This window comes from Acromyrmex echinatior, chromosome 6, assembly GCF_024713525.1.
Source record: "Acromyrmex echinatior isolate Ae372 chromosome 6, ASM2471352v2, whole genome shotgun sequence".
NCBI classification, from domain to species: domain Eukaryota; kingdom Metazoa; phylum Arthropoda; class Insecta; order Hymenoptera; family Formicidae; genus Acromyrmex; species Acromyrmex echinatior.
The window spans coordinates 16,492,974-16,504,966 of record NC_141857.1 but is presented as its reverse complement, the minus strand read 5'-3'; the positions used below and the strand labels follow the sequence as shown (position 1 = coordinate 16,504,966).

Genomic DNA, 11,993 nt, shown 5'->3' with positions numbered 1-11,993 from the left:
TAAGATTAAAAAATTCTGACTGCGTAATTTTTAATTTATTTTTATCGACGCTAATTTTTCTATATTGGTACTGAGAAATTTATAAATGAATCTGTAAAACGTATTTTTACACAAGTTTTCTTTTGATTTTTGGTTATCGACATATTTCGTAAATGAAATGTATTTTTCTTTTATGGGAAGTAGTTTTGTACATCCTTCGTACGCGACAGCTATATCCTTGATAATAAAATGTGTATCGCACCCCGATAAATTATGAAAAACTATGGGAATGCAATACGAATCTTTGTAATTCAAATTACAATTTGAATGCGTGGGGCCTTTGTATTGCTCGGTCAAGTGGCAATGATCGCGTATTCGCGTATCATCCGGCGCGAACGATTTTTTGCACATATGGCAGTGCGTGGCGCTGTTAAATTTTGCCAATCATCTCGCGTAAAATCTGCCATGGGTACATTGGCCGAAAGTATAGACTCTATGTGCTAAATTTTTAAGTTCCTCAGCGAACCATGCGACGCAATCGTTACCGCAACGAAATCGATACATATACAACGAGTTGTCGTATAAGCAATGGACATAGTATGCTAAGCTAAATACCCAATTGCTGATACCTATTAGGTGTACAAAAAAGTTCTGAGCTTTAGATTTGATACAACCGAAATAACAATTTAAATTTTATATATCTTCCCGCCCTTTTGCGGTTTTAAAGCGTTAACATTTGGCCTTCTAAAATGCCATACGGTTTGGCGTTTGATGCACATAACCTCAAAAATCAGTAGTATTCACGATGGCAATAACAAAAGAGCATATTCGATTTTCCATCCACTTCGCGTTTCTCATCTGAAGAAAAATGCTGCTGAAGCCACTGCAATGATTTGTGCTGCATATGGAGAGAACGCTGTAAGTCATGCTACATGTAAAAGACAGTATCAAAAGTTTCGCCAAGGAGATTTCAGTCTTAAAGATGAATCGCGTGCTGGACGCCCTGAAAAGATTGAAACGGGCGAATTGCAAGCACTGCTGGATATAAACTCTGCGCAAACTGAAAAGGAGCTTGCAGAACAGCTTGGCGTTACGCAGCAAGCCATTTCCGTACGATTACATACGATGTTTTGATTGAATTTTACAAAAAAAAGCTCAGAACTTTTTTGTACCTAATACAACTAAATGTTTTCATGTCCATCTTCATTTTCTCTAAGGTGCATTAAGATCGGCGTAAACTATGAATGAGACGCGTTCTTTCCTGCAGTAATTGCTGAAGCTCAACCACTTGTTGTCTTCACTGGGCAGACGAATCGCGTAGTTGTTAAGTTTTCCACAATTTACTGCGATCTCCAGTTTTGCACTCGAGCTAAAATGGTGTAAGCATATGGAAAATAACATAAATTATTATTTTCACAAAAAATGTTACTGAAAATATTTGTAATTTTTTATAATATTCTTGAAGCTTCTACGAGTGCTTTCTATATAAAGATTATGCGTTTTGTGGATTTCCTTCGTCTAGATTCATTTTTGGAATGCCAACGTTTCATGAACCTCGCAAATAATAAGTATAGAACTGTAACGGGCGGGACAGAGAGAACAATGGATAAGAGAGGACAATAGGTTAGAACATAACGGGTGAGAAAGAGAAGGAACGAACCCTTCCCCTCGATCGTGGACCTCGATGACGCGCTTTCCCTTTTCTCAGACCCAGCGTCTGTGATGCATTTCGCCATCCCTGACCTCCCTTACACACACACACACACACACACACACACACACACACATCATATACGTATATATACTAATACATAGTAGGTGAGAACTCGCCTACTTTCTATCATAGATGTGTTCGTAATGAGATATTACAGCAGATTGAGCGACAGTCAGTGCTGCGTCTCAGATACGTTTATGCGTGTTTCGCGTATTTTGTTTTTAATATATATTAAAATCTTAATTATTCTACTTATCCCTATAGTCTACTGACCCCGGTCTCTCCTACATATAAACGCTCATTTATTTATTCATAATATTTGTTTAATTATATTACGTATATTACACAAAATTTATATAGTTATATAATAACCAATGCATCAAGATTTACAAAATTTTGCAAATATTATGACACAAATAAAAAAGTCCTCATAAAATTTGAATATTTCATTCTTCGAATAGAATTAATATATTCTGTTAAAGAACATTTCAACCAGAACATTTCAACTTAATATATGATTATAAAAATGCCCATTTTAAAGATACGTTCAGATTTGATCGAGATTTGATGTATCTTGATATTAATACAAAATAAGAAACAGACATGATGTTTATTTTAGTGTCTAATTGCAAAAATAATGGCTGCAAAGTAAACGGATTTTTCTATGTGCCGATATTATCTTCTGTTCTATAAACCGTTTTGCGTGACGCTTTACGCGTAGAAAATAACGGCACTACACGAGTCAATCAGTTGTAATTAGTAATTGACTCGCGTTCACAGTATCATTGCCACGCAATGGTATCATTGTTAGTTCAATGTAGCGTAATAGTGTTACGCACGCACGCACGCACGCACGCACAGTGTTTTGTGTATACAAAATGGAAGATATGTAATAACAGAAAATTATGTCTTTCTTAAGGTAAGAGAAAGGTTATGGGTGTTTTTTAACAAGCGACTCAGTACAACATAGTGATGATTTCATCCTTAATATACCATCATTCCAACGATACGATGCATTCCAACAAGAAACACGATGTGACACATCGTCTCACATCATGTCTCTTGTTAGAATGCATCGTATAAAGTCAAAATGGATTAAAAGGTTATCGTCAGGTGTGTTTCTTGTTGGAAGGCACCTTATAAAATCAGAAGGTGAAAGGTTATATAAATATGTATCTTTGGGTACTTTCGAAAAGGTGAATCTCTCGATTTTCTTATCGATTGTACTTTTATACTATTGTATTTTGATGTCCCAATTATGAATATGATTATAAAAATTACCGACAAGATCATTTTCAAAGTCAAATGTTTAAAAAACGATTTTTATCTATACTACTGCATTTATGTGTGCTGATTAATATGAAATATGATCATGGAAATTGCCGACAAGGTCATTTTTACGGTTAAATATAAACTTTTACATTTTATGTGATCACAAGTAGAGCAGTTAGATTTTGATTTGTGCTCCCCTTCTCTCTGCGAAGCGCATGATTTTCTACGCATAAATCGTGAAAAAAATCATTTTTTTCAATCATATTTGATCTTAAAAATGATCTTGTCGGTAGTGTAATTTTCACGATCATATTCATAATTAAGGCGTCAAAATATAATATTATAGTATACCAATCGAAAGAAAAATTGGAAGGTTCACCTTTTCGGAAGTACATCCGTATCTTTATGTCATTTGTCAAAATATTACTTTTATTTATATAAAAGTGATATGGAAAATATTACACCGTAATATCCGTAAATCGTGCTTTGCCTAATTACGATGTCAGAGGCATTTATCGTGGGCTGACTATTTTTAATTTATTGCCAGAAGCGTCAATCGTAGATTAGCTAGCTATAGCCATGATCCGAGTCCGCTCACAACGTTTAAAAATCATTTCATCCTTGTTGTCAAATGTTAAACGAAGACAAATGATGCTCATAAACATTGCCAGCATGAATCGGACCATGACATCATAGCCTATAACAAAATGCCACAGCCGTAAATCATGCTTTGGCTAGTTATAGACAAATTAGAGGTGTTCATCGTGGGTAGACTATTTTTAATTTATTGCAGAGGCATTTCAATTATCAAATCTGATGAAATACGATGTTTACGGAACCAATTCGTAGAATTTTGCGTCTGCAATTGAAGCATTGTCATTGATGAAACCAAAAGTTGGTTGCTTGACACGACCGAAACAAAGCAATTAACACATCTGTTTGAAATTTTAATCCTGTGGAAAATCAAATTTTTTTTAAATTATAGCAGTTTGATATTTGTGGATCATTTCTGTATCAGGCCGAGAACTTTTCAAACTTATATTCTCGTATAAGTTAACATATCAATAATTTCTGTATATTAGTATAACCTTTATTTTTTTTTATTAGATAGAGCATAAAGAGTTATATCATGTATGTACAATGTCATATTAATTTATTATTACATTATGTTCTAACCTAAAATGACATTGGACGTAAGAAAAAAGCTAATATAGCTTTGTACCAATATAACTGTTAATTACAAATTTGTATTTTATGTATATTACGGATTTTTAGTATTGGTTATATATACTGGAACGCGGTCTATAATGTTGTACATAGTATACATACTACATGTGTTCATAGTATAACTATATAGGGTGTCCCATTTTAATTGCCCACCCCAAATATTTCGAAAACTACACATCCTAGAAGAAAAAGTTTTAGACAAAAGTTGTAGGGTTTCGAGGGGGGCATCCAACAGTGACCTTGACTATGACCGTTACCATGGTCGTCAAGGTCATTTCAAGGTCAAGTCAAAATTTTCAAATGGAACGCCCCTTTTTTCACACCGCAATTGGAAAGAGGAAGAAATTTTACGTCCGAATATGACCTTAACCGTGACCTCAATGTCAAGATCACGTCAAGATGAAATCCAAACATCTTGAAAACTATGTGCTCTTGCAAAAATGTTCGATACCAAAGTTGTAAGGTTCGGCGGGGGTTGCTTAATGACCATGATCATGACCTTCAAGGTCATTTCAAGGAATTAGAAAGAGGAGGAAATTTTACGGGTCTGAATTTTGTGTGAACATAAAAGCAAACTTCCAATGAAGAAAACTAGTTATAAAGGACCATTTTATGAAAATTAACCCTTACTCCGTAACCCTTTGTTTCGGCACCTTAAATCTGTAATCCATGGTCTTTTAGATCCTGCCGCAAGTGCAAGAACAAGTGATTTTTCCATAGGTTTTTTCCATTTTTTTCAAATAAGAAATGTATAAAAAAATTATTTTTCCCGAAATATTTAATTGGGATTTGTAGTTGAGGGTTTTAAGAAGCTCCATGAATTTCTGCAGATTTTTCAAAGCATTTTTACCGTTTAAAAAAGGCACAGGATCTAAAAGACCATGGTTTACAGATTTAAGGTGCCGATACAAAGGGTTACGGAGTAAGGGTTAATTTTCATAAAATGGTCCTTTATAACTAGTTTTCTTCATTGGGAGTTTGCTTTTATGATCACACAAAATTCAGACCCGTAAAATTTCCTCCTCTTTCTAATTCCTTGAAATGACCTTGAATTAAGTAACCCCCGCCGAACCTCACAACTTTGGTGTCGAACATTTTTGCAAGAGCACATAGTTTTCAAGATGTTTGGATTTCATCTTGACATGATCTTGACATTAAGGTCACGGTCAAGGTCATATTCGGACGTAAAATTTCTTCCTCTTTCCAATTGCGGTGTGAAAAAAGGGGCGTTCCATTTGAAAATTTTGACTTGACTTTGAAATGACCTTGACGGCCATTGTAACGGTCATGGTCAAGGTCACTGTTGGATGCCCCCCTCGAAATCCTACAACTTTTGTCTAAAACTTTTTCTTCTAGGATGTGTAGTTTTCGAAATATTTGGGGTGGGCAATTATGTATTTATAGATGATTCCATAAACGTAAGATTAACTTTAAGTTCGTTTATTTTTTCTCAATTCTAAAATTGGAAAATTTTCCAAAATTAAAATAAATCTCACATTTGTGGGATCGAACTTAATATATGTTTTCATTCCTGAGCTAAGATGGTAATGTAGGAAACGGAACAAAAATGTCGATAATTATCGATTCAATTTCCTACATGATCATGTTAACTCAGAAGGCGTAAGCATTTTATACGTTGTAGAGTGGGTATAAAGAAAGTAATTTCAATTAGCCGGAAGTCGTCATTTTGTGTTCATTGTGTTCGCAATTCCTTGTTCCCTTTTTTTTCCTTTATCTCTTTTTTCTTTAATATTATCTTCTTTTTAATTAAGTAAAGATACTTAACAGCGGAGCCAATCAGGCATATGCATTAGGCATATGCATTGGTGCCACTCTTTTTGTATCCACTCTAATATATTCGAAATAAAAATCGCGTTTCGTTAAAAAATGTATAAAATAGAAACCGACCGAGTTAATGTATATTATGTTGTTAATGTAACAACATAATATAATAGAGAGCGCCTTAGGATTGGACAAAGTTGGATATTTCAAATAATATAATATTTTTGATTCATGAATTTAATTAATCTCAAATGTGACTGTGCGCCGAAACGTTCGGACATTGAAACATAATCAATCTGAGATGCTAATAATCGCGAGCCGAAACGTTCGGACATTCGCGAATATATATAATCCCCCCTCTATTTCAAATATAAAACTTTTATTGCGAAAATATTATCTTAGCCAAAATTCGAAACTGAGTTCTCTTGACTTTCCGAAGCGAATGTCGCGATCCGTGTGTTGCCCCGGTGTGTCACCCCGGAAAGTTGAGAGGTCCCAAGTTCGAATCCTGGCTGAGGTAATATTTTCTGCAATAAAAGTTTCTAATTTAAAATAGAGGGGGAATTATATATATTCGTGAATGTCCGAACGTTTCGGCTTGCGATTATTAGCTTCTCAGATTGATTGTGTTTCAATGTCCGAACGTTTCGGCGAACAGTCACATTTGAGATTAATGAAATGAGATTCATGAATCAAGAATATTATATTCAATATAATTATATTTAATATATCAAGAATATTATTTGAAATATCCAACTTTGACCGATTCTAAAACGTTCTCTATTATAAAAAATTTATGATTTATGTTTTTGCATTAAATTGCAAAAATAAGCAAGATGTGGATTGTGTCCTTCAAGTAAGGATAAAAAAAACAATAAGAAAATAATGTTCGTCGTGTCTATGATCTATGTGTGATAAACACACTTTAAATCTGAATCAGTGGATAATCTACTGAAATGACATACTTGGTACTAAATTATCAGCACATTATATTAGTACATTTGGCACTGAATAATCAGTGGAATGCAACTATAAAAAAAAGATATTTGAACATTATGTATACGAGGTCTGTCCCAAAAGTATCCGACTTGCATTTATATCTTCGCTCCAAAGTGTTCTAGCGACCTCTACCGGGCAGGCACGTCAACAGTAGGATCTTACGAACTTATCGATTGGTCGCCGACACTAGTAGGACGTATAGTTCATACGTAGTGTGTATTTGTTTACAGTATCTTTTTCACGTTCGTCGGATTTTTAAGTAGCTAAAAATGACCGAAACGACAATGCTCCAGCGCATGCATCAAACCTTGTGCAGCAGTATTTATCAAAACACAGTGTTGTACAGCTTCGCCAGCCTCCGTACAGTCCCGACGTAGCTCCCTGCGATTTTTGGCTATTTCCTCGATTGAAAATGCCGCTTAAAAGACACCGATTCGACGACAAGAAGACTGTTGAAACCAATGCGACGAATGCACTAAAGGCGATTCCAATAACTGACTTTCAAGACTGCTTTGGGAAGTGGAAGCATCGATATGATATGAGCGTGTTGTTCAATCAAATGGAGACTACTTCGAAGGATGCCACCAACCGGATGACGAAGAATAAGCCAAGCGCTGAAAAATGGAGGTAGGTCAGATACTTTTGGGACAGACCTCGTATAGTTAAAATACTGATATTTGCACGTTCCAGCACATTGTAATTCCAATCTTACAATATCATATACATTGAATGTATATTCGTTACCCTACTGAAAATTCCTATGAGAAATTTTCCTATGGGTTTGCCTAACTATGGGTACCCATGGTGAATCCGACAGGTCCCCATGGGAGGAAGTCATTTTGCTGTAAATTTCTATGGATTTTTTTATGGGTTCCTATAGAAGACTATAAGGGGCTACGCACAATGAAAGGAATAGGAAATAAGGAATAGAGAGTAAGAATTTCAACTTATCAAAAATTATGTGTTCCACAATATATGATTTCTGGTAGGTTGAAATTTTTATTCTCTGTTCCCTATACTTTTCATTATGTGCAGCCCCTAAGATTCTATAAGAGCTTGTATAGTGTAAACAATTGATGACAACAGAGAAAAATATCACATAATAAAGCGCTCCTCGTCTCGAATCCAGGCCTGCTTTCTCCTCCGAGTTGGTAGACTTCCATTTTGCCACTGAGCCACACAGCTTTGACGTTAATAGCTTCTTTGTTGTGCCTATTTCCTCTAAATTTCTTACAATAGATACTTATAGGATTTACGCAGCATGTATAGGATAATATAGGAAATTTTTCTACAAGGTTTTACATAAGAATCTATGGCATCAGTCCATGAAAAGAAACTTCTATAAGATCGCATAAAAAAAAATGATTGCACGTTGTTGCAATCGGACCTAAATGATATACAGGATGTCCCGTATTTGGGACTATTTTCATATGCAGATAAAGTAGATTAAACTGAGTCGAAAAATCCTGTATAATTTTTCAAAATAGTTTCTAAAAATTGTTGAATAAGCTGATAAAATCAATGCATAAGACAACTTTAACATATTTTTCAGAGTTCTTGATGATATATTTTAAATATAATAAGTATAAAAAGAAGAGCATAAGAAACCACAGCACAAGTTGTAGTTTATGATATTTAGTTATTATTACATCAATTAAAACATTAAACGTTTCGACCACAATCTGGCCATCTTCAGTAAATTCATAATATTCTTAAGACACAGAGTTACATCTAGTTGGCATTAAATTCAACTTGATAGAATTTTGCTTTTATCCCATCCTAGATTTCATGACAAAAACATCTCTGATTTAATTCACACTCTTTTAAGTAATGGTTATCCTCTTAAATTCATATTTTCAACAATTAAAAATAGAATAAAAACATTGGAGAATAGAACTAATTTAGATCAAAATCGCGAAGAAAATAATAATGAATGTGATTCTAATGCGAATTCAAAGAAAAAATTTTTCACGATACCATTTCACTTAAGCAAAGTATCGGAAAAATTCAAAAAACTTTCACATATTCATGATTTTAATATAGCTTATAAACCTATGAGTAAATTGAATACATTTATAAAGACAGGAAAGGATCCTTTGCTTAAGGATGACCATTGTGGAGTTGTTTACAAAATTAATTGTTTAAATTGTGAATCGTCTTATGTTGGCCAAACTAAAAGGAAATTAAAAACTCGTATAAAAGAACATAAAGCTGACATAAGAAAACCTACTTCCGAGATATCAGTGGTTTCACGTCACCGGTTGAATGAGATGCATGAATTGGATTGGGATAAGATAAGAATTTTAGATACAGAACAATCATTAATGAAAAGAAGAATTTCTAAAATGATACATATGGAAGGCCAAACAAGTGGTATCAATAAGCAAAGTGACACGAAAGGTTTATCTTCCTCTTCTAAAAAAAGATCTCTCTCTCATTTAATAAATAATTCTAGAACTTTTCAAACTGTTGACTCATATATATAAATAAAATATACGATATGACTAATAATAATACACAATGTCACGACAAATTTCTATCTGTGCAAAGGATGTACTTGAGATTCATCGTTATATTTTTTTGCTGTAAAACAGCAAAAAAATAAAACAGGTAACGATTCTATTCTTTTATATTCCGATTAGAAGATATTAATGAAATACAAATTAATTTTAAATTAGAATCTGGAAATTCTCGTTCTACACTTTTCGTGATATGACTTTGGGCGTTTTAACATTATTGTACGAAGCATCTTCTCATAGAAATGAACACATTTATATAATTACAAAATACGACGGTTGAATTTAATGCCAACTAAATGTAACTCTGTGTCTTAAGAATATTATGAATTTACTGAAGATGGCCAGATTGTGGCCGAAACGTTTAATGTTTTAATTGATGTAATAATAACTAAATATCACAAACTACAACTTGTGCTGTGGTTTCTTATGCTCTTCTTTTTATATTTGTTAAATTTATAACCACGTTTGTTTTTACGATTTATTTTAAATATGTCTTTCAAAAAACTCTCAAAGATATATTAAAGTTGTCTCATACATCGATTTTAGACATTCTGTTCATTGGGTAATAATTGCGAAAATTGCAAAATAATAGAGGATCTTCTGGTTCAGTTTAATTCGCTCTATCTATACACAAAAATAATTCCAAATATTTGGAGATACGTTGTATAGTCCCAAAATAGTCACAAATATTCTAAGACACTCTGTATAGTCCCTATAATATACGAGTACATATTAGAGTGTATACACAAAATGATATAACAGGCTGATTTAATTCCACGTGAAAATCTAAGATAATTTGTCTATAATTCCAAAAACTGAAGGTCACGTGATAAACAAAGTGTGTTTGGTGACTCAAAAAAGTCATAAATATATATTTTCCTTATGGCAGTCAGGATTTTTTTCATCCGAAAACGTGGAATATACCTCGTTTATTAACTATTATTGTGGCTTTTAGTTTTTGGGAGTTACGAATTATTCTTTCAAGTTGATAGGTACCCAGGAAAGAGAAATGGAAACTAAATTCCTTTCTCATGGAAACTAAAGACCTATAGAATATTATACTTTGACCTGTAGGAACATGTAGGTTCACATAGGACAGAGAAGATGTGCATATGTCATCCTATAGTAGTTTATAAGCATTTTCAGTCCCCTTGGGGTACCTCTCCTTTGTCTTACATACGCCTACATATTTCTGTATGTTTGAAACTGGTATCTTGTAGACCTTTTAGTTTTCATAGGGTATCTGTCCACATTCCTGTAGGTACCTCTATTACCCTATTTGCATTCCTATGAATGTCCTACGTATATCTATACATGCATGCTGCGCAAATCCTATAAGTAATTATACAAACTCTTACAGAATCTTATAGTTCCTTTATAGGAACTCCTGAAAAAACTCATGAGAATTTGCAACAATGTACACTTATACACTAAAGTAAGGTTCGCTATAGGTCAGTGATAACACATTTCGTTTATTAACAGTGGCATATTTGCCATTGAATCAGTGATTATCCATTAATTCAGATTTAGGAAGCTGATTGTGTACAGGACTTTATGTACTGAAATTGCAGTAGCGAAGAGTAATGTTTTCTATGTATTTTTTACATTTTACGTTTTTCATTTATATTTCTTCAATATTAATAATAATAATTTTTACATTAATAATAACTTAAACCAATAATAAATAGCTTTTTACCCGCATTTAATACTTTTCTGAAAAAACGATTATCTTCTATCTTCAAAATAAATAAATACGTTTTTTGAAACGCGTGTAACCATACTATTTTATTTTTAAAGTACATCGTCAAGAGTACTAGGTTAAAATTGCATTTGAAAATATTCTAAATTTAAAAAGTTACAATTTTTTAAATAAAAAAATACATTTTTCCGCACTTAATATGTTTAGGCTTTTTTTTAGTGTTAAAATTAAATTTTTCATTAAACCGCTATTGTTCCATTTTCTTAAAAGATGAAATTATATACTGTAATTTGTTGAAATTATTGGAACTATTACTATCGATTTGTTTGCACTTTAGAGATGGGTTGGGTCATTTTAACACAGAGTAACCATATTGTGGTTTTTCGAAATGTGACCTTGAAAGGTTAAGAATTGATATCTCGGTTCATGGAGCAGAGCGACACTTTTTTCTTGTCAAATCTTTATTTTTACCCGAAAACACATCGATTTAATGTACTTTTATCAAAATTTGCCATTGAATCAGTGATTGTCCACTAATTTAGATTTAGGAAGTTGACTTTATTTGTGTACTGAAATTGCAGTAGCGAAGAGTAACGTTTTCTATGTATTTTTTTACATTGAGGTAAGCGGACTCTTCTTAACATTTACCTAAATTTTTCATTATTTCATCAATTTATGAAAATATATCGTATATTTTGAAATATGCTGGCAATATGAAAGTGTCTATCCGTTAATTTTATCTCCAGGAATGTTGATGTTTGCAAAATAGTCAATAATTAACCTAAAGTAATACATGCTGTAG

At 33.1% G+C, this 11,993-nt stretch overlaps 1 protein-coding gene across 7 annotated transcripts in view; it reads left to right on the top strand.

Moving 5' to 3' along the window:
- Window positions 1–2,476: 2,476 nt before the first annotated feature.
- CCHa1 (neuropeptide CCHamide 1) overlaps window positions 2,477–11,993 on the top strand; it is a 260,158-nt gene continuing 250,641 nt past the window's right edge. For all 7 annotated transcript variants that reach the window (XR_015545541.1, XR_015545540.1, XM_087407458.1 and 4 more), the window contains exon 1: window positions 2,477–2,612. The gene's annotated coding sequence lies outside the window, so the exon portion shown is untranslated. The remainder of the gene's footprint in view (window positions 2,613–11,993) is intronic.